Source organism: Corapipo altera, unplaced genomic scaffold (genome assembly GCF_003945725.1).
Source record: "Corapipo altera isolate COAL_440 unplaced genomic scaffold, ASM394572v1 48b, whole genome shotgun sequence".
NCBI lineage: Eukaryota > Metazoa > Chordata > Aves > Passeriformes > Pipridae > Corapipo > Corapipo altera.
In genome coordinates, this window is record NW_020884884.1 from 12106435 (window position 1) to 12133600 (window position 27166).

Sequence of the window (27166 nt, forward strand, 5' to 3'; positions counted from 1 at the left end):
TTAGAGAAAGGGGTCACAAAGATAAAACAAATACAGAAAGAAAAGTTGATAGCAATTAATAAAACTCAGATATTAGCAATTGCAGAAAAGTTATAGGGGGTGGAAAAGGATGTCAAGGGATTAATGTGTAGATGGAAAAATTTAGGAGATCAGAAAGAATTTTTAACAAGAAAAAGAACACGAACATAGGCCTGGCTTATTCCTACCCAGAAAAAGTAAAAACATTGACAAAAAAGGTGAAAAGGACATATGCATTCAGTAGATATTTCTGTTCTCTGCTTGGAAAAAACATGTAATATATTCTCTTCTCGGCACCTGGTGGTCTTTGAATACATTCCTTTCCACTGGCAATGCAAGACTACATAAAGGGCTCTACTACTACTAAATATATTCAGATCAGTAACCCTGTGTAGTTAGTATGCACAAGGTTTGAAAACTAAGAAGTTCTCTTTGTTGATTTTCAATGAATCTTCGAAAATTAGCAGATTTGCAGAGTACATTTAAAATGGCACGTGTTCAGAATTTACTTTGAAATAATTAAAAGCTCACAGACACAGTAGATAAGATGTATTTCAATTTGATTTCAAAAACTATGACATGACATGGAAGCTTTAAAATCAAATTGCTGCTAAAAAACTCAAAAAGATGTATTAGAGTATTTAAGAATTGGCTAGCTTCCTTGTAGAAAAATGAGAGACACTTTTAAGAAAGAAATGGTAAAAAAGTCATATGAAGTATTTAAGCTTAAGAAATTCTACCTATTTCCATAAGGGGTTGCATGAAAAGAGATGATCAAATGGGAGGTTAAATTTTCAAAACTTTTGGGAAATAAACAATTAACTCCAGAAATCTACAAGGTCTCTTACAGGCAGAAGATCAGGTGAGATAATCATAATATCCTCTCAGTTCTTCTAATTTATTTATCTATTAATTAGACCTATGTAAGTGGGGATTTGGTTGCTCCAAGGCACTGAGCTGAAAGCCTAATTTACCTGGTCCGCATGGACTTATTGTACCAGACGTACATGAAATTGCACTTCAAGATTTAAATAAATGCTAGTGACACAGCAGTCAGGTCAGCAAAAGGCAGGGAAGTAGTAAAACAGCTACAATAAGGACATTTTTGCAGGTATGAGTCAGAATTTATACCAACTGAGGATCTGCTACCTAGTGCAGGCCTGTATGGGCCAATATCTTCTGTTGTCATAAATGTGATAGAGGTTGTTACATAAGTAAGAATGGCTTCTGAAAGTTTAAAGTGCTCTCTAATATTTATGTGTATTTTGGACCACATTCTAGCCCAGGTGTGGCTGCGGAAAGTAGCGATGTTCTTTGAAATGGTTATGTTCATTAAAACATCATCACTTTAGCAGCAATGCCTAAAAAATGTGTGATGGCACTGGGAATATGTATTTACTCTAACCATTCAGTAGGAAGGAAAGAAACAATGGATAGGTATTCTCTTCTGGAGGATGAAGAACGCAGAGAGCAATTCAACATTTGTTTTACAATTTCTTAATTAACTAGTTAGCATTTATATTACTATTTATGACCATCTAATCTGCAAGGGCTACTCAATCCTCTTTTCTTCATGCTGCAGTAAGCAATGGCTCCCACTGCTCCTTTAAAATAAGATTATTTTAGTAAAACAAGCAAGTGAGAGAAAATGCTCAGTCTCCCATTATCTTGGCCATCTGTGTGTTTTCCTCGTGGCATCTCTCCAAGTGCTTAAAAAAAAGCCAGGTAAATTGTCAACAGCTAGTGGAAATACACAATTAGACATTGTTCTTCTATGCTTTCACTTCTCCTTGATATTCTTTTTTCTCTTTCAAAAAATGAAATACAGATTTATTTACCTGATGAAATGCCATGAGACCATTCACACTGTTAAATCTGCTCAAGACTGAAAGCAACCAAAAATAAATTCCTAATGTCTGCTTTCCTTATCAAAAAAACATTTGTCTTGCTTTCAGATTGACACAAACCTAAAGGTAATCCTTCCCATTCCATGGTGGTGACGTTAGCAAGGATGATCAGGTGGAAAGTGCCTGGAGGGCAGGAATCTGGTTGTGCTTGTAAGGTTTCTTGCACTGGAGCAGGAATCCAATCTACAAGGAAGACAGCTTTCAATATTCAATTTTCTGGGAAAAGATTTGCCCCTCTTTAGCTGCTCCCATTAGACATCACCTCCGACCTGGGTTCTTTACACAATCTGGAAGGATGAGCCCCAACTCCTCTCAATGAGATACCTACAGACTTCAATTTGTCCTTAGGATGCAGAGGAAAGCTGCAAGTCACTTCCTTTTCCTCTTGAAGAAGAACAAGTGCTTGTATCATTCCTGACTCACATCCATCTGTCTAATAGTAAAGCAAGGCACGATAGTAAAGTATGTCCTCCAGATGCAACATCTCAAACTGAACACAGATTTAACATCAAACATTCACTAGTCCATGCTGCAGTTGTAAAGGTACAGGGTACTTCACATGTAGAGATAAGCCCTCTGAAAGGATCTGGCCAGGTTCAAACAAACTGCAGTGTAAGTCACTCCCCATACCAGAGGGGCTTTTAGCACTGACTAGCCATCAATACCTGCAGTAGTAAAATTATAAAAAAGGAATACTGATGTAGAGTGATCCACTATGTAAATGTGTTAAACCTCCAGCCAGCATGCTATCCAATTCCAAAGGAATAGTTTCAAATGACACCTTTACACCTTCCCCCCCCCCCCCCCGTATTTTCCTCAGTATGTTGTTTCGCCTCATTTTGAAATCTATGGAGAATTCTGACCCCAGATGATGGAGGTAAGCCCGGATGATCCTTGGGAGCAAGAAGTTCATCTTCCTGTCTGCCTATAAAAGACAATGCACATGGGGTTACCCATGGAAGTGATAGATCAGAATTCAGACAACTTTGTTTTCACTAGCAGACGCAGACTTTGAAGTTTTCAAAACATAAGTCTTTGCCTAGGCTTATTTTTAGAAACAAAGAACAGTAAAAACAGTATGTTTTTAGTATGGGTGTCCTTTAATAATTAGTTGATCATCACAAGCTTCTCTCTGAGCTGTTACTTCTCCTTCAACTCATTTTATCTGAGTGGGGCTTCTCTCCAACACTGCCCCTTGCACAAAAATGAATTTGCCCTTGCACTCAAGTAAAATCATGGTTTGTTTTTGTGTGGTCCATCTACAATGATTTATAATTCTATAGTCAACCATTTTTTCTGCAACTGGTAAAAAATCAGATGAAAATAAAGGAAGTATTCCAATCATATAGGACAGATCAAGAAGAATTTAACCACATATGAAATAATCAGTTTGTTGAAGGTAAACAGTAGGCTAGAATGTGTAGAATTTAGCACACTTCCAATTTTTGGTCTGAGTTTTTATATTTTGAATTCATCAGCATATCTTAATTTGGTATTAAAAATCTATTTGGAGAATATAAACAAAAAATTTTCCAGGTTAACATTACTAAAAAAAAAAAAAGAGTAAGAAAAAAATTAAATTTTTCAAGTTTTTCAGATTGAAATAGTGAAGCACACAGTCCAGATTCTCCTTGGATAATCCTATGACTCTTCTTCCCTCTTGAATGTGGATTTATTATCCTGTGGCAGTGACTTTTATGGATTGGTAATGTTATTGCTTTGATTTAGATTCTTTGCAAATACCACAGTCTATTAAAAGCATCAGTTCATCAAAGTCCACAGTGTTAATTTACCAGGAATATCCCCACAGGATTTTTAAAAATAATTTTGTATTATGAAATCATGCTTCAAACTGAACTAACAGAAATCTAATTATAAATGAGAGTATAGTGCTAATTAAACCACCCACTCCAGCATTAAGGCCCACTTGGGGGTATTCACATTGGTAAATTGCCAATTTAAGTTACATTGCAGGATATAATATCCAAGTATTAGCTAGCCCTACCTTTCTGCTACTTTCTCTCTTTTGGTCTGCTCCATAATAATAAAGTGTAGAAGGCAAGAAAACCAAATATTTTTAATCCTTAAAATATTTTTCTGTGAATAACAATAGCTACCAGAGTACCAAGGGTCAATCTAAAACATGATAGCCTCCAAGCCTGACTCTTCACATTGTTAAAGGGAAGCTGACATGTCTGGCCTGTTCCAGATCATCTTGTTGATGATCTAAGAATTAAGGAAAACAGCTGCGTGCTAATCCATGCTCAGGGCTTTGCCATTTTCCAGCAGAGGGTCTCATTTCAGGAGAAAGGGGTCATCAGCACTCAGTGGTCCTAGCCACAGCACTGATATTGCCCACCTAGCTTCTCTGCCTTGAGTCTTTTTGACAGAGGGGAGGATCTCCAGCAGAACAGCCACAACAAACCTCTGGTCAATCCTATTCCATCCACAGTCTCTGACAGTAAAAACGCAAAGTACCAGCTGGGCCAGGCAGCCTTGATCTTATTTGCTGTCATTTAGACTGAAGGTCACCTGTGAAACAAGCAATCCGTGTATGATAAAATCACCTGCTCTGCTCTAATATTTTGTTCAGAGAGAGAGAGAGGTTAAAATGAATACTCAGAGCATCCATTTCAATGAGAAGGGAGATGATTTTATTCCTAGTAAGCCAGTACTCTGCTGAGAGATACCAAGAAAGTGACATGATATACTCAAGGATTTGGTTTCAGAGCAAGGACTGTGGTGCATATCTTTTGCTCTGAGAAGGGTAACTAGGTCATAGATGCCTTACCACTCTGATTAGACAGAGAGAAGGATGGGTGGAGAAGTGTCATATCAATCAGCCTTTAGTAAACAGTGATAACCTGGGTCTAGAAGAAAATAAGGATAGAAGGAGAAATTTTAACAGGTTTTGTCCAGGACTATATATGCATTATATCTCTTATCTTTCCAACAAAACTCGGTTTTCTATTTATTACACTGTAGAGTCTGACCTCTTGGTAACATCTTGGTATTACCATCAAATACTAACAGAAATTTCATCACTTTAGTGGACAGATCCACAATCTGGGACATTTTTGACCCACTAGCAATGTTTTCTTCATCTGAGACATCTCATGAGTAACTTTGAAAGGTTTGTGTGATGTATCAGTACACAGGGCTATGATTCCATACAATAACTTACCGACTAAATGATGTCAAGCCTGTTCACAGTTTAGCTGACAAACCTCTGAAGAAACACTATGGAAGGAAGTAGCAGTAGCACTTTGCAGGTGGAAATGTCCAATACACAGTGTTGAAAGAATGGTTAGTGCACTGGGGCTCTAAGCCAACAAGGGGAAGGCTGTGACTGATTACTTGTCATTAAAACACCAAAGTGTTGACCAAAGCAAATGTGTTTCCTCAACAGGAAAAATAATTCTGTATAAGAAAAGAAAATTTCTTCTATATATAATATTATTTTTCTATTTTCTGTTAGATGTGGTAGTCATCAATTTTTCCTATGTATTTGTGTACCCTTTGTATCTCCTATGCCACTCTATGTTATTAACTGCCATAATTCATACCAGATTTTCATCTTCCATGGAAAAAATCCAATTTCTTCTTTGGGAAGTTCTATTATTTTGAAAGACACTATGTTTCATATGCCTGCAATGAAAATCCTAGGTGATGTGAAGCAAAAATAGGCATGCCTGGCCATACCTTATGAAATTAGATTTGCTTGGTGCTAAGACACATTTCTCAGTTTCTTGCAGTTTTTATGAGCTTTGACATTCAAGGATGAAATTTGTTATCCTGAACGTTTGAGCTAAGCTTTATCAATGACCTGGAGGAGGTGGGGAGGATACCATCATGAGGCTTTCAAGTGACACGAGGTTGATGGGAACAGCTGAAATGCATGCAGGCAGGACTTCTATTCAGGGGGACCTAGAGAGCCTGGAGGAATAGCTGGACAGGAAATTCGATAAGGACAAATGCAAAGTCTTGCAACAGGGAAGGAAAGGCACCTGTAGTGGTGCAGGCTGGGGACTAATGGGCTGGGGAACAGCTCTGCAAAAAATGAACTCAGTATCCAGGCAGAGAATAATCTGGGTATGAGCTAGCAGTGTACCTTGCCAGTGAAGAAGGCCAACAGTACCCTAGGCTGTATTAACAGAACAGTGAAGAGTTTGATCTAATGGCTGATTCTCCTTTGAGCAGGAGGTGAGACTAGAGAACTCCTGAAACTCCCTCTAACCTGAATTCCATGATTAATTAATTTTTTTAAGTTTCAATCAAGAGAGTATTTTTAGACACACTAAGATACTTCTTGTAGAATATTGTTTCAGAAACTCTAGTTTCTGAAAGGTCTACAAAGGTGACTTCTTTCATATTTTCATTTGAAGTTACCTCTGTTTTGGGGATATTCTTTTTGCTGCTCCATTAAATCACATTCAAGCCAGAAAATTTTGCAAACCTCTTCTCAGAAGTAAAGAGGTGGGAACAAGTTAGAAGATACCAAAAAAGCTACCTGAAAATATGCTTCTCTCTTTCCCCTGATTGCATCGGAAGACTAGCATTGAGAGTCACCTTGTCTACCTTTAGAAGTCTACAGTGTAGGTGTTCACTTCTGAGCTAGTCAGCCTGTGTTCCTTTTATAGCAGAGTGTAGGAGTTAACAGCTGGTTAGCTGAGTCCTGCTCTGGATGACTAGCCTAGATGCAGAACTTTTAGGATATTTAAATTAAAGTAGATGAATCTCGTGACTAACAAGCAGCTATCTAGTCTGTATTTGTTTTTTTACTCATTCCCCTCCCCCCTAAATGTGACCAGAAAGCAGTTATTATATAACTTTATCACATGGTTTTCTGTAATACCCAAATGTTTTGAACACAGGCAATATTAATTCAATCTTGGTTTGAGTCTATTATTCCTATTTTATAGGTGGAGGACTGCACCATCTGCAATAACAAATACATACAGACATATTTGTCTAAAGACACGTCGTCTCCAAATACCTGTCCTCAGTCTTGTTGCTTTGAGTTTGATGTGACCTTACAGGAGACCTTCACATGGCCTGAAATAAGTTTTCTACATCTTTTCACTAAAGCAGGGCTTGACACACAATATACACACACTGATCACAAAACCTTCCACAGACAATGGCCAGTGGGGTTATCCCCATTTAACAACAGAAAAACTCAGACAGTAAGAGTTTACAATGTGGCTTGTAGAAGGTTTGAAAGTGTTATGTTAATGCTCTTGTGTATATTGACCTCACAATTTTTTTCTCAGCTGAGAGAGAAAATGCACACGGAATACTGGAGAATGATCCTCAGGGCTAATTAATTTCCTAATAAAAAACTAGCAATAAACTGTAGGGGGAGAAGTGAAAAACTATTAAATATCTTTCTTTTCCCTTCCAGAAAAAAAAAGGAATCTTGAGAAAGTTTCAGGGAGAAACCAATAGAAAGTGAGTGGCAAGGCTGATCCTACAATACATGCAGTGGTAGTGAAATGATCACAGTCCATTGCATATACCATTTTCTCTTATATCTCTGAGCTGATTTCTTCTCTGTTACACATTTGCATGCAAAGCAAAAGTCAGATCCTTGCACTGATGCTTTTGAAACAGATGTATCTCTGACCACATTACTGTGAAAAAATGAATCTTATGAATAGGTAAAAAAATAGATTTGACTCATTCAATTACAGCTTGTTGAAGTCTTCCACTGAAGCTTACTCAGAAAATACTCAGAGCATTCTTGTGACCCTTCTGTGGACTCCACTCTCTCCAATAGGTCTAAGTCTTCCCTGGGTTGTCACACAATTGCTGTAACAATTTTAAATTGCAAAAAGAGGAAAAAGTTAATTTTTTTATTTCATGCAAGAGATATATGTTGTGTTGTGAAATGTTCCACTTTTTGATCCACATAACTACACAAGAATAACATCCTTTCATACCTGAGGTTCTAAGAACTACAAAGAGTCCTTGTGCAAAACACATACACGGGAAAAGCATTTAAACTAAAAGACTAAGAGACAACATGCAAGAAGACAATACAAACCTAAGAGATGCTTGTAAGAAGTTATCAAATTCTAACCTCTGGAGAGCAAAACTGCTTAGATTTGGAAGTTCTTATACTGAAACAAACTCTCAGCCTCCCATTGTATCATGATTATTTAATAAATCTAAAATCTTGATTAAAAATAAAATTATACATACTGGGGAAAGCTTCAAGGGAATATGTGAATCAAAAGCAGATTGACATTTAGTAAGTATTTCTGCAGAAAGATCTCACCAGGAGGACAGCCATGATACCAGCATCTCTGTACATACAGAGGCTACTGCCTGAGCAGGAAATATTCCTACACAATGATCTCAGAATGCAGTGAATCTGTGAATTCTGTGTACATAGAAATTCTGAATTAATTCATTTTCATTATCAAAAAAAAAAGGGGGGGTGGGGAAGAAATTCTTTACAGACAAAGAAATTCTTTACAGAGAGGGTAATCAGGCATTGGAATGAGCTGCCCAGGGAAGTGGTGGATTCTCCATCCCTGGAGGTTTTTAAGACGAGACTGGATGTGGCACTTAGTGCCATAGTCTAGTAACCACAGCAGTAGTGGATCAAGGGTTGGACTTGATGATCTCAGAGGTCGTTTCCAACCTGGCTGTTTCTATGATTCTATGATTCTATGATGGAGATTTCAAGTGAGTATAAGTGCAGTTTAAACCTCCTTAGAATACAAGGACTGTCATGTGTTCCTCAAGTCCACTGACCTGTCACCAGGAATAGCAAACACGCATGGAAAGGAAGAGCATGCTTACAGTAAATATTCCCATTACATCCTTCTATCCCAGAATCACGGTTTAAAGACTCTCTGAGCCAAAGGTTGTAAGCCAGCCTTTGTGTTGAATAGCTTCCAAAATCTTTGAGGGCTGTCTGCAATTTCCAGGCAGTGTAAAAGGGAAAAAAGAATGTGTGAGAATCATATCAGCCATCTTTTAAGAAATACAGCATGTCCAGAAACCTTCAAGGTGATGGTGAAGGATACCTGGAGTGGTTCTTGTTCATTTCTACTTGTAATCTGCAGTGGAGACACAGTGTAATTGTAATAGCAGCTGCAGCTGTTCCCCAGGCTCTGGTAGGAGATAATCTCACTTTCAGTTCATCATAAGCTGAAGGTGTGTCACAGACTCCCACACACAAAATCAAAACTCCCTGAAGAATTCAAAAAGGAGTGGGTGGGTGGGTGTAGGGGTATCTTTCTTCCCTGAGTAGCATGTAAAGTCTTTGTATTCAGAATTAACTGTATTAATGCTGAAGGGGGACATTTTTCAAACTGCCATAAATATGCAAAATTTACTAGTTGGCAGTCAGAAAAATATGCTGTTTAGAGATAATAGGTGTAAGAGCTTATAGGAATGAGCCCAATTTGCAGATAGTGAACAGAGGCACATGGAAAGGAAAAGCATTCTCAAAAGATGTTTTGTGAATGCTTTGGAAAACCCTCAGTCCTATGAACTCTATTTTCCCAATACAGTGTACAAGGAAAATAACTAGATCCAGGGCCTGAACCTTTGTATGCTCATAAATCACTCAGATTTATGTCTGTTGAATTAGATGTTGTTACTTTCAGGTTCAGTGAATATTTAATGGTTTATGCAAAGTGTAGTCTTTCCATATATGTAGAGACATACAGACATGTTCACGTGTCTAAATGGACACAGAGAGAGAAGAGCAGAGAGGAATAGTCAGCAATCCATTACTAATGGATAGGATGTGAGTTCAGAAGCCTAATTTTAATCAAGCAGTTCTGTAATTTAAGTACTCTGTAGGTAGGCACAAGACTTCAGTAGAACAGCAGTTAGGGATGCCTCTCTCCCCTGATCCAGTTAAAGATTACAAAGTGCCTTGGAATGCAACTCCTTTTACTGTTCAGATAAGAACTGACTGCCCTGTCCAAGAGCTCTGATTCCCTCAGATGACCTCTATATCCAAAGAACCTGAGTGATTTGTTTTGAGGGTTTTTTTTAATGGTGTCTAGAAGGTTTTTGTTTGATTTTTTTTTTTGGTTGGTTGGAGTTTTGTTTCTGGTTTTGGTGGGTTTTTTTCAATATAAGCACTCTTTTTTTTTTTTAATATAAGCACTCTGTTCCAACATACATGCCCCTGATACTTATATATATCCAGTTTGTCCAAAAAGCTCCTAAACAGAATATCCTCAGCCATGGGTAGTATATAATACCAAACACTGCTATTATGTACTATTACCATATATGAACACTTGTTTTCTAAACTGAATTGGAGCTCTGATTTTGACTTGCTTTTGTTGGGGGGAGGGGAATAGAAGGTGGTGAACAAATGACTGAACAAGGAGAATGTAACTTAAAAAAGTTAAAAAATTTGTTCTGTTCTTTCAAATGTGTTTCTTCATCTACTCATTACTTTTTTGCATATGCATGTGTATGTGTAATGTAAGTTTCATTGCTTATGTAAGTTTCTGGTTAATATACTTTAAAAGCTTTGTGAAGAATATCATCATCTGAATTATTTATTGCTACAGGCGCTTTAAGGCACTTATCACCATGATATCTGGATGTACTTTTTATAGTGTGTATTAGGTCATCAATAGCTAAAAAGAGAGAGAAAAGAATGCACCATCCTGCTCTGCAGTACTCTTTAGCTGAAAGGCAAAGGAGGTACTTTTGGCCAGTCAGCTTAAAGAGCAGAAGCTTGTTGCTTCAGATCAGCCTACAGAGATACAATTACAGTCCTTGAATACACCCAAATATGCTCCAAAGTAATTCTGATAGAAACTAATTGCAGAGACAGACCTCTTTTCTGGAATGTCCTTCCTCCTTATCTTAGAACCCTCATCCTGGTCCTAAAGATCTTATGAGGACGATCTTAATTCCATTAGTATGATACCACATTATCAAGATAACTGAATCCCATTCCTTGACTATCAAGCTGATGGGAATGTAGAGCTTCCAATAGCTGTGTCTTCGTTCCTGTGAGACCTGCTGCCCAACCTCAGGCTGTGAGTGGAATATGTGGGTGTTATGGGTGGAATATGGAACAGGCTTGCTGCATGATGTTGTCTTCTGATGTTGAATTGAGAGTTATTTTAGCTATATTTCACTGGGACCTCAGTTAAGTTGAATTGTTTTGCATCTGCTTCAGGCTAAGAGGATGCATAGACTCAATTACTGCAGAGTAGCTGACACACAGTAACCTGTTAGCTATGTTACTTTGTTCATACATCTATGAATTCATACATATAAACCATTAGACAACTCTAATAGGAAGCAAGATAACCTGAGGCAATTCTTAACTACCATCAGCTAAAAATAAAATCACAAGTGTCTTCCAGGTCCATGTGTCCAAACCTTAAGCAAGATTTTCTTAACCTTTAGAGAAATCAGTGTTTAAGGGGCAAGTGAAGAAGGGTTCAAATGCCACATCAGCTTATGCAAAATTCATGTGTTCCCTTGTCCTATCTGACTGTAAATTTTGGCAACAGACTGCCAAAGCCACTGCTGAGCAGACTGATATTTTTCAGAGCATCAGCAGTCAGATTGTTCAATACAGCACTTCCCCTTTATCTCTCTCGTCTTATATTCTGTATTTATTATTCACATCATGAAGCTTCCTTGGCAACATGCTGGACTTGCTGCTGCTTACAGTGCTGCATTTCACTCATGTTTTTTCTTTTTATTTTCCTGGGGGGTTTTTAGCTTATTTCTTTAGAAAAAAAGTTTTCACTAATTTTATTTTGTAGGCAATCTTGTCAATTCTGCTCTGGATTCAGGAAATAAAACAGTATTTTCCTTTATTAAACCACAACAGAGAATTACTTCAGCTACAATGGACCAGCCTGTAAAAAATTCACACTTCTCATATTTTTTCAGAAAATAAAAATACCAGAATAACCATAATGAAACAAAACATATCACTGGCCCATAGTTCAAACATGGGAAAATATATAAGATTAGGGTAAGTCTACAGTGACATTTCCTATAATATCCAAGATTATAACAATCACTACTTTAGAGTTGTCCTGATGCAGAGATTGTACCTGCATCTTTACACTTCATAGCCCTTGGTGGACTTGTCTTCCATGGATATGTCTGTTTTTTTCTGAATCAACTTATACTTTGGGGCCCTGCAACAATCTGAAGAAACACATTTTTCAGTTTCATTGCATGAAAAGTACTCTCCTTTTAATTTCTTAATTTGAAAACATCCACCTGATTCTTTCACTTGCACACTACTTCCTCTACACTAATTGAGAATGTGTAGAGGTCTATCAGATTCCTCTTTGATCATCTCTTCCAAAAGCTGAAAAACCTACCTTAACCTTTCTCACACAGAAACCTCTAGTCTAGCTTCTTTTTTACTACATCTCAGCCGACATTTCCTTAGACTACACCTGGGTTTGATATAGCATCTTTACCTCAGTCCCACCAAGGCTGGAGGTCAAATTTAGTTCTCCCAGAATTCAAGAAACTTGACATGTGTTTTTAAGAGAAATGTCTTAGACCTCATAATTTGCTGAGAGAGCCTCAAAGGAGCAAAACACAAACGTGTTTGTAACATCCTGGCTAAGTGTGCCATATTCCACTGAAGCAGTTAAAGTTCATTCTTTAAATGAAAGAGAAGGAAACGTCTGCCAGCAGTTCCAGATTTTGTTTCTTGAGATAAAGTAGCAAAGTCCTTCTTTTTAATGTAGAAATTTCAAAGGCATGCTTAAAATTTGCTTAAAATTGAGGATAGACATTCCATAATAACATAAACTAAAGGGACAAAAAGAAAAAACTCTCTTGCGTTCAGTGCTCTTCTGCCATGTTTTAGAGCCACAGCTGAAGTACCTGTGATGCAATGAAACTGAAATTACTTGGAAGACAATAATTACAGTCAGCTAAGGCATTGGCATAACTCTCCAGCTCTGGACCAGAGAAGGAAGAGCAGCCATACACATTGTTTTGCAAAGATATCTGATCAAGAAGCTCAAATACTGAAGTCACTGATTTATCAATATATTTGTTCCCTTTCTGACATGAAATCAGGACACAACATTCCAGCTGTTATAAACTGTGGTCAAATGCAGACAGAAAGTGCTGACCTAATTAGCTCCTCCTGATTTCTGTACTAAGTAGTCTAAGGAGTTAATATCCTTATGTGTTAGTACTGATGAAGAAACTATTTCAGGAGCATCCTATATGATTATATCATCTAATACTTGTAAACGGATATTGTCTCCAAATATTGAAGAGCAACATTTGAAACAATTGAGTTTGCTTGTACTACTGGAATTGTTTCATCTCTTGAAATCTATCACTTTTCTCTATTCAGTTGTAGTAAAATAAGGTAAGTCAAGGGGTATAAAGTACCATACTTAGTCAGCACAATTAAAGTAAGTATTTTAGGGGAAAAGAAAAAAACATAAATCTATGATCGAATTTTCATTTTTAGTATAGAAAAGGTTACTGTGCAGTAAACACTATGTTCTGTTTGAGAAGACAGAATATGGATTTCTGTCATATAATGCTTTGACATGAGGACTGAAGATGTATTTTTTCACAGATTCAAGATGTGCAAAATTAACATATTGGAGATAGAATATGAGTACTTCAAAACTTGGAAACTTGGCATAATGCAGCAATCCAACAGAGAAAAGGCAAACTTGAGGCTCGAGATCATTGCCAGATAAAGTTGTATCAGGTAGGAAGAGAAGAAAGAAAACTGACACAAACAAAAGTGTGATATCTTTCTTTTTCATTTAAAATTAATACAGAATATTTCTTTATTCTAGGCAGCTTGAGCATTTATCCTGCTGCCTATCAAATCATGTAAAATCTTTTGCAATTGGCATCCAGTGCTCTAATCCTTGGTACTGAGCCTTCAGACAAAATTAAAAGCCAGAAAAATGTCATCCCATCAGCGATTCTTAAAACCTAAAAATTTGCATTCCCCTTCTGAAAGTAATGCCTCAATCCAACCACAGGATAGATGCGAAGGGTGGTTCCTTTACGACTCATGATGTTTGTGTTGAAGGTATCCAGGTGCAGCATCAACACTCTAGGAGACTTAAAAATAATCTTTACATGTGCACTTAAAGGAAAAATCATATGTAATTGCTCACGAAATAAAAGGTGAAAAACCATTTCTGAAGAAGCCTCACTGTCAGATTAAGGAGACAGTCCAAGTCTGAAAAGTTTGTATCCATAAAAGCCAAGTCAGATAAAGAAAGGGACACTCATTTCCTTCTTCTAGTTACAAGCTATCAGCTCTTACATTGAAGAAAATAACAAGCTGTTACATGGATATGCAACTGGCAGGTTTTATTCTGGATTTTAGCTAAAGTTTAATCCATAGAGAAGTCAATACTCTGATCCATCTTGCAAAAAAACCTAGTTAGTAATTTGTGAATCATTACCAAGTTATTGAAACACAAAATACAGGAAGCTTGGGAATATTGGAAACAAGAGGAACAATCAGAAAGGAAGGCAGAGAAGTCCTTCAAAAGCATCATCTTTGTCATGAGACCTTAAGTAACAGAGTTATCCCAAACCACAGATAACGTAGCGAGTGGAGGAATAGTGTAAACAGAGAAAACAAAACAGAGCACATTTGTGCTTCAGTCATAACCAGAAAAAGTCTGCACAAAAAGAAAAATTTTGAATAAGGAGAAAAGTTTTAAGAGCTGAGAGGTGGGACAGGCCTGACAAGGATAGTGTGTGTCATTGCTTTAGCCAGAAATTCATCTGTCCCTCGTTTCTGACTTCTGAGTCATGGATAAATCCTGTCCCCACCCTCAGTGATATTTCTAAAATTATATTGTGCTACTGAAACATTTTTTAATCTCAAGTAGGAGTTACAGAATTTAACTAGTGAACCATATGGCTTGTGCTGTGCAAAAAGTCAAGTCAGATGGACCTAACAATAATCCTTTCCAGCTTTAATAGCCTTTATTCTGTATAGATCAGCTTCTACAACAGTTTTATCTTGAAAAAGGAAAGTAGAGTTTATTTTATGTGATGGGTGAGATCCTGGCCCGGTTTCCTGATGCACTGGTTCCACAAAACCACAAGTTATGCAGTCTCATAGAACTGAAGAAAATTATCCGTTTGTTATATGGACCCCTGAATCTTAAAAGAACTTATGTGAAGTGCACCTGCAGGCTCAGACTTTACACTTGACACACCAAGTGATGAGTTTTCTCATGGTAGAACATCTTTACATTTCATTGGGTGTGGGTGGGAGCAATCAGAAGATTTTCACCTCCCTGAAACCTGTAGGTGTCAGGGCTATCCGTTCTTCAACTCCTTTCTATTTATGCTATTAACAGCTTAAAAATGGCACTTTGATCTATTTAGGTAAATCATAAACACAGGGAAGTTCAAATCACATATATTTCTAATGGTAAATACAAATTGCCAGAAGGGGAAGAGTAACTTCAAACTTAGTTTACAGGGGGTAGATGATCCTGCAATATATCTCTGATCTTGAGGGAAAGCAGCAGAAAAGGACTTTGAAGGACAAAATTGCATCTCCTGTTATCTTGTTTGCATTTGATCTAGACAGTATAAACCAGGCTTGTGTATTTAAGCAATAAAGCCAGGTTGTTCAAAAACGAACAGTATTATAAAGTGGTTGTATCAGCATTTCACATTTTCAGAGAACTGGGGAAGGAAGGGTGGGAAGTGGGGGCCACAAATAAAAACATCTGAGGATACTAGATGTTGTACTTTCCATGTACTTTCAAATTTATATGACAATTCCTCTGTAGTATTTTCTAGTACCTGATATGTTTTCATTAAACCTCATTAACCTCTCCTTAATGACTTGATAGTGCAAATATTCATAGCTCTGATGAAGGTATGTGTAGACTGATGTCTCTTTAGCTGTACTATTTCTTTTCTGGACTATATAAATGTAGCTCCCTGTATCTCATCCTTCAATCCTTGTATCATATTTGTGCCTTTTTTTTTTATCAAACTAATAGTTCCCTTATTACCACAACATTTTTTTACCTCTTTCTGCACTCCTTTATTCCTGACTAGCCACCTAAATCTCTGGATCTCAGTATACTATTCAGTTTGACCACTCAGACATACCTTTGCCTTTTTCTGCCCTCGCAATATGACTGAGCCCAGACCAACTATGATCATTGCAAAAGCTGAGAGTTATCATTCTTGACATTTGATCATCAGCTTCACTACTGAAACTGACAACAGGGGTGACAATTAGTGTGAATTACACTGGACACTTGTTTGGAAAAAAGAGGTATGTAGAAGATCTGAAAAGAAATTTTCAATCAACATGATTAGGGAACCAAAAAAAGCAGTATCTGAAAAACTGCAGTGTGTCTAGCCAATGAGAACAAACAGATGTGCAAGAAATACATTCTCCTCCCACTCTAGAAAGTATCTTCAGCACTATAGCACCCAAAGGAAATACAATTTAATGAAGGACACATTTGAGTCATTGCAACAAAGTGTTCAGATTTAGAAATATTGAAGCTTCTTGTTCCTAGAGAGAACTGAAAATGAAACACTATGCTGCATCTGAATTAAAAATGCAATGAAGTTTTGGCCATGTAGAAAAAGTTCAGTATTTCACCTCTTTATAAATTTAGTAACGCAAGAAGTACAAGAATTTAGTATAGGACTGAAACCCCAACTCTTGCTCAGAGCTCTCCTGCCTTGACTAAGTGCCTCCCAGGAACTCATTTCACAGAATAATTGCACAGACATTAGATCAGCATGCCAGCACTCTACTGACCTAAACTGATAATCTATGATGGAGAGGAATTCTGCAAATTTGGTTTGTACTGGTAGTTCCTGGAAAATGCTCTGGGCTTTTGATTAATACAGGGAAATGATCTTGTCAAAAAATGACATACAATACATTAAAAGCAATAAGTTCTTATAGAAAACAGTTTTAAAGGAAACTAAACTGAATCTGTGAAATATGCTATACCATGAAAAGCCATGAAACCTAAGATTTTATCAGAATTGAAGAAAGAACTGGATATTTACATAGATAATGAGAACGTCTGTATGCTGATTTGATAACCTACATAAATTAAGAGACATAGAATCTTTTATGTCTTTTTTACCAATTCCGAATATGGGATGATGCTGTCCTGGGAGACAAGTAGTTTACAAATGTCCATCATTCAAACACTCACGTTACTCACTGGAGAATCGTATTTCACAGATAACAGTGTTAAATGATCAAGCAATGATCATCCCCCATTCAAAGAGATCATCTGGCTGGCGTGCCTCTGGATAGGTATGTGAGGACTTTCTTAACAGGTACCTTTGGTCCCTCTGTAGATAAACATAATAAATCACTGTAAAAGTCAAAAGATCAGGCAGCCATCTGTAAAATCAGGTAGCAGAGAGTGGCTATAAAGATTGCTATGCTTTCCTGGAAATTCCTTACATCCACTGCTACCCTCTTCGTTTCCTGGTACCAAATTGGACATTAAAGAGAAAACATCTAGAAGCCATATACAATGAAGACAGAGAAGTCACTTAGTCAGAGACTAACCTTTGGTTAGTCCAGAAGTCTACTCATGACAACTCAACAAATGACTTAAATTTTCCAGGGGAATCAGTGCAACTAACCCACTGGAAGCTGCTCCCTAGAGATTTACTCTGCAAAGTCCTACATCTCTCTGACGGTGACTTCCTAGAAGGGTTACTGCAGCTGTGAAATACAGATATGTAATTGTCATTGTCAGGAAAACTGTTGTGAGTGTGGTCCTGTGAACACTGGAGTGAAACTCCCTCGTATCTATCACTTGGACACAGGACTCACTTTTGTAAAGTTCTCAAAAAGTCAAAAAGGAGTAACCAGTGTTTCACTCTTCCCTTAGTGATGATCTTGTGAGGGCTGCACAGAGTTAAGACATTCAGTAGTCTTGCAATTTTCAGCCCCAAGATGTTCCTGTGTACTCTGCTGAATCCACAGTTCACCAGATAGAATATATTTCTGATGCTCAGACTAAGTTTTCTTTATCTAAATGTTTCCTGGGTACCGTTCAAACAGTGCCTTTCCCCTTTGCCTACTGTGTACTGCAACCTGCAGGTCTGTTTTACAGCATTATCTCAGGGAAGGTAGAGAGAGCAAGAAAGGAAAGATAAGGTAACATTAATTTAGTTTCAGGCAGGAGCAGCACATACTACCGTACATTGTATAGCATGCTCAGTCCTCCACAGAACTGCTCAGATACTGTTGTGAAGGACTAGAATAAGAAGCCAGATTATACACGTTAGAATATGTAGACAGAGAGACGAGAACATCCATTTAGGTCAGCTCATACATTCGGAGTGACTGAGTTCTAAAGCTCTGTATCACCTACCGACATTCTAAAAAAAGCCCAAAAGAAGCCTATTGTCTATACCAAAAGCTCTTATTAAATCCATTTGGTAAACAGCCTGTACCATTTTAAGCAACTTGTGTTGCAACAGGAACTGCCAAGATAGATTTAGGCTGTAACAAAATGAAATTGACTGGTTTTCATGATATTTAAAGTACATAGCAAACCATCATAAATCCTACTCTCTGTGTATGTATGTTGCCATGCAGGGCACCAGCAGCCCATATTTTAAACAGCTCCAAAATTGGCCTATTTGTACTGGTTTTTATTTATTGGCTGTATTGCAGATTTATGTATTTTTCTGTTACCATGCAGGTGGGAAATAATGCTGCTTAGACCACAAGGAGCCTGAGACTAAGAGAGATTGCAGGGAAGAGTGGGTATATCTAAACAGTGAGGGTACTTAAATCTATAGGATCTGGTGCAGAGGACTTATGTAGAATGAAGCCTTCCACAGAGAAGTAAAAAGTGTTTAGTGAGATGCATTTTACCACCATCTCTCATCCTTCTGCTCTGTCACTCAAGCAAATTAAAAGGGAATTAAAAATGGAGGTTCAAGAGGGACGATAGCTAAAGGAAGAGAAAGGGGTAGGAAAAATCTGACAAATTAAAAATTAACTTGCATGGTGGAAAATAATTTTCCCTATAAAACATAATTGCAGTTTCCCTCGTTGCTCTAGTAAATGAACTGTAAATATTTAACCGGAGTACTGGCATCACAACGCCTGTAGCATGTGCCATCCTCTGCCCAGGAGAGGCAGAACAAATCTTGCAGAACTAAAGCAACCCTGCTGCTTTCTCTTCCATGGGGCTGCTTGGCTCTTCAATGCACCCACCTCTTTCACTTGTGGCAGCTCTACTATCTGCAGGCAGCTGCAGATTGTGTTTCAAATGCCATACAGATGAGCTAGATGCTCCTGCTGGTGCGCTTTATTTTACCTCAGATAGAAACAAAAGCCAGTGGGACAGCAATCCTTCAAAAAGAATGCCATGGTCTACTACAGCCAGGTAAAATCACAAATCTCCTGTATGTTTCATGGCTATAAAAGTCCAACACATCTTTCATGGTCACAAAAATGGAAATGAGGTCATTGATGAGCAATATAACTCTTTTATTTTCTCAAAGAATTTAACACCCAGAAGTCTTGCTAAAGTCAGTGCTAGAAATAGCCACGTGATATATTTAAAAAATCAGACAATAAACCAGGTAACAGGCTCCCTGCAGAGACAGGATGGTTCCTTGGAGTATGCTCAATAGCACTCTGTCTAGTCTGCTTTTTCAGATGGCCTATGTAACAGAGACTTCATCGCATCCCTTGGTAATTATTCCATAACCTAACAGCTCTCTTTTCTTGCTTTTCTGCTGAAGTGTTCCCTCTTAATGTATTTATCCTCATCCTACCCCCTCGTACTCACTTTAAAATCACTTTGTGAGGCTATTTGGAACCTGCACTTCTACATACTCCAAGACTGCTCTTCCTACACTTGTTTAAAGATTAATTGCTTCCCTTTTGCAGGGACACTAGAAAGAGATGCAGCATTGTTCTCTTCTCTGTGCCTTTTGCATCCAGAAGGGATCAGGGCTGTGCTATGCTTGGCTAAGGAACAAGAATAGGTAAGATGCTTTATGCAATGTATGTTACTGTGGACATTAAAAGTGCATAAGAACAGTACCTACTCCAGCCTTTTTCCAGATTAGGGGTCCTACTCTCCTATTCCCAACTAACATTAAAGTTTGAACTCTGTCCTCTTATTTATTGATATCAGACTTACCAATGCATCCTAAAGAAAGCATAGATATGTGTAAAAATGCAGCTGAGAAAAGCTTCTGCCTGAGCAGATCTCAATCAGGGAACACAACGCAGCACACTCTAGCATGAGTTAAATGCCAATGTCTGAAGCCTCAGTGAATCCTTTGAGAAGAAAATCAGATCACAGGATGACAGCTTACTCTGATTCTGGTATTGCCTCACTTTGGAGTAGAAGCACAAACCTTCTGGGACACAGAAAGCCACACAGAGTAACTATTATGGTTCATTCTACCTATGAGTGTCTAAGGATCCATCTCCTTCTCTGAAAGCAAAAATCTATAGACATTTACCACTCATTTCACAAGGAAAGAGCTGTAATAAAAAACGACCCATTCCTTTCTACTGTTAAAGAGTATAAAGCAAAATTGTCCTCTCTTTTGTTTCTAGTATCTCTGGGTTTTTATGCAGGAAGAACCCTCTAACCCTCTCTTTGCTTTTGCTCTTATAAAATCAGGTGTCCATAGTCAAATGAAATCCTAAAGAAGGAATACCTGAATTAACAGGGTCTCTACTCAGTAGAACCATTAGATAGTCGATGTGGTCCTCTACAAGCAACAACAGACTTTACAAAGTGATTTGCTGGAGAATGGCAATGTGATTTTCTGCAGTGCCACGTGGGTGAGGGAGGTAGGAAAAAGATGAGTCTTTATTTGCTTTTCTTGGTTAGAACTGCTAAGACCTCACTGCAGTGATTCTAATCAGAGGTAATCCTTTAGATAAAAGGTAGGAGGTGTTTGGAGCTTAAGACTATCTATGGCTCTTGCTCATGATTCCACTTCCAGGAAGGGAGACAGGAAGGAAGGTAGGCAGGCAGGCAGGAAGGAAGAAAGAAAGAAAGGCAGCAAAGAAGGAAGGCAAGCAGGAAAGCAGGCAGGAAGGTAGGCAGGCAGGCAGGGAGCAAGGGAGGGAGGAAGAAAGGGAGGGAGGCTCAGGGAGGGAGGCTCAGGGAGGAAGGAAGAAAGGAAGGGAGGCTCAAGGAGGGAGGGAGGGAGAGAGGCAGGGAGGGAGGTGAGGAGAAAGGGACCATAAAGCTGGAGGAAAAAGCTGGGGGGACAAGGGGAGAGTTGTGTACCGTTTGATCTAAATTCTCTTAGTGAGCATAAGGAAAGGAGCATGTCCAAAGAAGAGCAACAAAGTCAATGAAGAGTCTAGAAAAACAGGATTCATGAGAAGCAGCTGAGATAAATGGGATGGTTTAGTCTGGAGAAAAGAAGGCTCAGGGAGACCTTGTCACCTTCTGCAACTACCTGAAAGGAGTTTGTAGTGAAGTGGGGGTCAGTGTTGGTCTCTTCTCTTACATACTAAGTGATGAGACAAAAGGAAATGGCCTCAAGTAGTAGCAGAGGTGGTTTAGATTGTATATTAGGAAATATTTCTTCCAGAAAGGGTCGTCAAGCATTGGAACACACTGCTCAGGGAAGTGGTAGAATCATCATCCCTGGAACTATTTAAAAAGTGCATAGGCATAGTTCTTGGGGACATGGTTTAGTGATGGTCTTGGCAGTGTTAAGTTTACAGTTGGACTAGATGATCTTGAGGGTCTTTTCCAACCTAAATGATTCTATGAAATAGTTTATACAGTCTCTGTATGCTACAAGTATAAGGCCTCAACTTAGCAAGATTTTCAGTGCATTCATACCCAGGAATTATGAAATCTTTAGAAAATAAATAACATATGTGCATCTAAAGCAACTTCTAAATTAGCTAATCACTCTCTGTAAAGTCCACTTTCAATATAACACTTCTCACAGAGACAGTACTTTCTGAAGGAGAAAACACACACTTCGGGTCACTAAGTTGCTTTCACCTCTTGCTCTCAGAAAGGTCAGGCTTTGAGAAGAATCCACGTGGGTGGATGCCTAATGTACAAAAGTAAACCTGATTACAGTGATTCTACAACAACATTGTACCTAGCTGAGTTTTTTCTCTGTTTTAGCTAATTCTGAAAACCACTTGCCTAATGATGTATTGTTGGAGTTCCCTAGAAAAGTGAGGTCTTACAAGGCCCTGAAGCTGCAGCCTAGAGCAAATGCATTCCAATATCAGAAAAAAGAAACAGGACAAGAAGTGGTGCCTTAAAGCTTGACACATGTAAGCCTATTTCAACGTTGTTTTTTTTTTAAATAGGAGACAGTTACTTCCTATAATATGATGATTGCTTTTATAGAAATGAGGAACAACTCTTCAGCTGAGAACACAGGGAATTTTTTTATCTATTTTATCAGAGGAGTTTTCTTCTCTAGTGGAGGTGCCCCGGGCTGTTACACAGAGCTCTTTGGAGAACCCAAAGAATAAAATAAGGTGATCTTTTGCAGGAGTGCTAATTTAGCAGGGTCATGTAGCACTTAAAGCAAAAAGGTTAGGAGTCCTCATAGTTTTGCTGGTTTTTCACTCTAGTACTAATTTGCTGGGTATCTTTGAGAACCAGAACTGATCTCTTCAAGACCCATTTTTTTTAAATTTTTTTTTAAAAAATGGGTCACCTAACATTTTCTCACTGTGTGAAAACTGCTGAAATGAGTTGGGTAGAAGCACCTGTATCATGAAAGATAAATGCTGCCTCATTAAACAGGGTGCCCAGATCCTGAGAAAGACAAGGGAAGTCAAGGAAGCTCTGTCAGCTTACACTAGTTCAGACAGAATCCTCTAAAGTAAGGTGAAGGTTCATAAAACAAATATTCATCTACTATCTTTATACATCTTGAGTAATTGCAGATGTCTGATCTTTACCTCACTAAAATCTATCCCAAAGTACCCATTGTGTAGATTGAGGATGAATTAATGTTTAAAAAAAGTAGACATATAACTCAGTTATGTCTCAGCTGCAGGACAAGCATACTGTATGGTTGCTACTGATCACTAGGCTTGGCAAGGCAGGCTCACTGAATCACAGTCCCTCCACCATCTGTACTGCGTGTGCTGAAGAGTTTGGTCATGCCAGAGCAAAGCTTATGCATGCTTGAGCAGAAGGGTACCCCTGCCGTAGTCAGCAAGGGTCTCCCTGCATAGAATTAAAGGCTGGCATGTATGCATAAATGCCTTGAGGACTCAAGCTCTTATCTGGCACAATTGTAGTACTTCAAGAATCATATTCTGCTTTCTTTTAACCCTGTTGTCAACTGGAATAACTTCACTGAGATTAGTGGCATTACTTTAGTTTGTACTGTGCAATAATATCAGATTACCAGTATTAACTCTTTCTTATTGTACTCTGCTCTTCTGAGGGTACCATTTCCAGAAAAGCCAAATTTCTACAGACTGTCTATTATTTGGGGCAACTGAGAGATTCCATCTCCGTAATATTAGTTTCTTGGCTTCTGTCAGTATAGCCCTGAGGAACCATCCTTCAACTTCTTTTAACAGAGATATTGATAGATTCTAAGACGTATTCTGCTTTCCTTTGCAGTGCTTGAACTGAATACATTTATAAGGCAGATATTACTTTAATCTGGAAAATATTACCCACCAGAGAACATGTTATTGTTCTCATGGCTTAGCTGGGATTCTCTTCCTTTCTTCTCCCTAGTAACTAACAGCTTTGGTTGTGGAAAGAAGTGTTGAACCAAAGAGGTCTCCGGGCATCTAGTGGTTCACAGGGAACACTGCATCTGCGTGCCAGCGGTTTGGGCGTTAACAAGTGAGGAGGAGACAAGGAGTGCCAAAGGGTGAGACCACGACTTATTCCAAGCCCAGCCAGCAACGACCCTTTGGGCTCAGTCACAGAAGTTCAGTCTCTGCAATTTCCACTGCCCAACCTTCATTATCACCATCAAATGACAGTGATGGGTACCAGGCAGGTTGGAGAAATGCAGAAATGTCCGTGTTTCTCTCTGCATCTGCTCACAGACTGCCACAGATCAGACTTTCTCTAATGGGTAAGTAAAAATGAGGACTAACCTCGTGATTAATGATATACAAAGCCATGAATGGAATACAAAGCCATACCTCCGTTTTCCTTGCATTATTAATGGCACATATTAAAAATTGAGTGTTTACAATATGAAAATTCTGCTCACTCCCACAAGAACTATCCCTTCAAGTACAGCAGCAAAGGAGACTAAGTGTGGCTGCCATGACCACATAAGTATCATTCAGATCCTTACTTTTGTCCATATAAGTTCAAATAGCTTGGCTAACAGTGATCATTTTGCAGACTATTATCCACTTTTCTAAGGGTAATGTTTTATGGCCTAGGGCTAGACTACAAGGGGCTTCTTTCTAAACTCTGTATCTTGCAGGCAACAGTTAAAATTCTAATTTCCAGAGGGCCCAGCTGAGACCAGAACTTTGTGCCAAGCATCGAGTAAATATACGAAAGAAAGCCCGGGGTACAAATTAAAATTCTGAAAGAAACTGAGGTGAAAAGAAAGGCAATTCATGTATAGAAACAGACATTTTAGCCCAAGGAAATAAAACAGGACAGAGAGAGCAGAGAAGACAAATAAACAAATGGAAGCCAATTTTTGCTTCTCTATCCATCACCTCCCCCAAAGGTGTCTCCCCATGTTTGAACTGTTGCCCTGTGTTTTTTTGTAGTACAAAATAAATCACAGGCTCTCTGATTTAAATGCCATAGCTGAGAAAGCAACAAGTACACTTCTCTCTTGAATGTAAATTAGATCTCATCTCCACACTGTAAGAAGTGAAAATCATTGTATTAAGGTTGCAACTTTGCAGTGCAAAGTAAGAAAGTGGCAGAATGATGGCAGTACACAGTATCTTGGTTCAGTCCTCTTGTGTCTCTATTATAGCACGTTTCAGTTTCTTGATTTTATGCTATTTTTCTCAGTAGCCCCCTGACATATATTGCAGACCTGGACTGAACTGATCATCAAAATAATGCATAGCAACTATCGGGGAAGCTGTCAGCTGCTGGAGATATCCATAATGAATTCAGCAACACCAGCAAAAATGAGATGCCTCTAGTTCACCTGACCCAGGTTAGAGTTACAATCCATGCATATGCACAATTTTACAAAACTGCATTTGTGAGTCAGAAGTCCTCTAAAACTAACATAGAAGACAAATATATGATCAATGTGTTTATCAGACAGTGAATGGCATAATTTATAAACCCCTTAACAAATGTATCATGAAGCGACAGAGCACATTTCCATGTAAAGGAATTCACAGTTAGTATACACTGGATTTTAGCTACCAGATAGAATACTGTTGATCATTATCTTTCCAGCAGCATACAAACACTGTGTTGTTTGATGTTTGCCACTGCCAAGGTAAAAATATCTAAATGGTGGTTCTGGTACTAATTCAAATCTGTGACACGGTATATCAAAGATGAATAGATTGAAAAAGGTAAGCAGAGTAAAGATGAGTAGTGATGACTAATTTTGCCAGAGCCACTTTATTAAAAGCAATTAGTGCAACTATTCTCAAGAGAAATTTGTTCTTGGAGCAGATAAGTCAACGATGTGATCCTTCTACAAAACAATATACAAGAAGGCATCCTTGAATTCCCAAGTGATTGTAGATTTGCGTTTTCAGCAAGTAATTTTAACGAATGTTATTCCATTTATATGTCACTATCAGTAGATTGATCTTTGCCATGTTAAAAACCAGCACGTGAGAAATGGAATATATCTATCTTATTCACACTACAGAGTCCAGGTTGATGGTAGATAATGATACTTTGACAGCAAATACCTCAGAGAACCGGCAGTGCTGTTCTAACCAGAGTGCTTGACTCAATTTCAAAGTGAAAGTATTCTGGGTAGTTGGAATGTTTAAAAGAAAGACAAATCATGACATAGACCTAAAAGAAAAAAATTATTCTAGCTATGCAGTGTTTAGTGATTCAATCACAGGAAAGTTACTTGAGAAAAATAAAGAGATTTAAAATAATGTCAGATGTAATAAAAAATACGATCATTCAGAATTATTAGGAAGGATAACACTATTAAGAATTGTGTTTTAATGCTGAATGTCCCTGACAGGGTAAAAAGATTTGTGTCTTAGCTCCAGAATACTTAGCAAGAATTAAAAAAAAAAAAAAAAGGCAAGCCCTTATAAGATCACTGAACAAGAATACTGTACCCTCACATTGTGTAGGAGTACTCCTATCCATCCCACCCAGAATTATTCATGCTTATTTAGGGGTTATCTGAGGAAGGTTTGTACATATCCTTAATATTGATATATTGTCCCCTCCTTGTAACTCCAAGTTGAACACTCTGCTAATCAGTTTCCAATAATTTCAAATAAGAAGCAGCATCTTTTTATCCATGACACAGAGCTGTGTGAGTTGTTCAGGAAAACAAGTCTCTGAATGTTCAAATAGGTGCTTTGTAGGGCAATTTCTTACTCCTTGCAGGACAAAAGAAGGTTGCTTGTACACATGTGAGTATCTACTTTTCCATAAAGTTATGGAAACAGATATTGGAGAAAAAGAACCCTACAATGACTCAGTTAGAAAAGGAAAACTAAGACCCATTTCTTCATTAAAACTCTTTTGTCTTCTTCCTTGTAAAGGCATAAACACGTGTCACCTTCTAATATTTTTTGCCTCCTCTGGGGTACATGAAACTCCTGATAATAGCAGGGAAAAGGTAGAATTGTAGGACAGGGATCATAATGTTGTTCTACAACTGCATCAAAAGAGATTGCTTTAGTAGGTCCCCACAACAGAGGTTAGATGGATGCTATTGTTTCTTGATGGCAGGCTTGTTGTCAGATGAACGGACTGACTCCAAATACGTGCTACTTTCTTCAGCTGAAGAATAGACGCCTACTCCTACATTATTCATTAGGGAAATCATATAGATAATGATTTTTTTAATTTTATTTTTATTTATTTTATTTCTCCCCCCCCCTGCCCCCCCGACAGGTTTAATGACATTCAGGGTAGCAGTTTGACTATTAATCCATGAGGCTAAATTCTGCCCAGTTCTTCTCGTGCCAATATCTAACCAGTTCATCCCCTTCATCTTTTTTAAGACATAAAAATCATCAAAAGTGGTGAAAGGGAGAGAGCTTTGCAGCAGACCTGTGCCAAAATTCTTTGTTTCTCTCCCTGATAGTGCTCTGATTTGCTGTG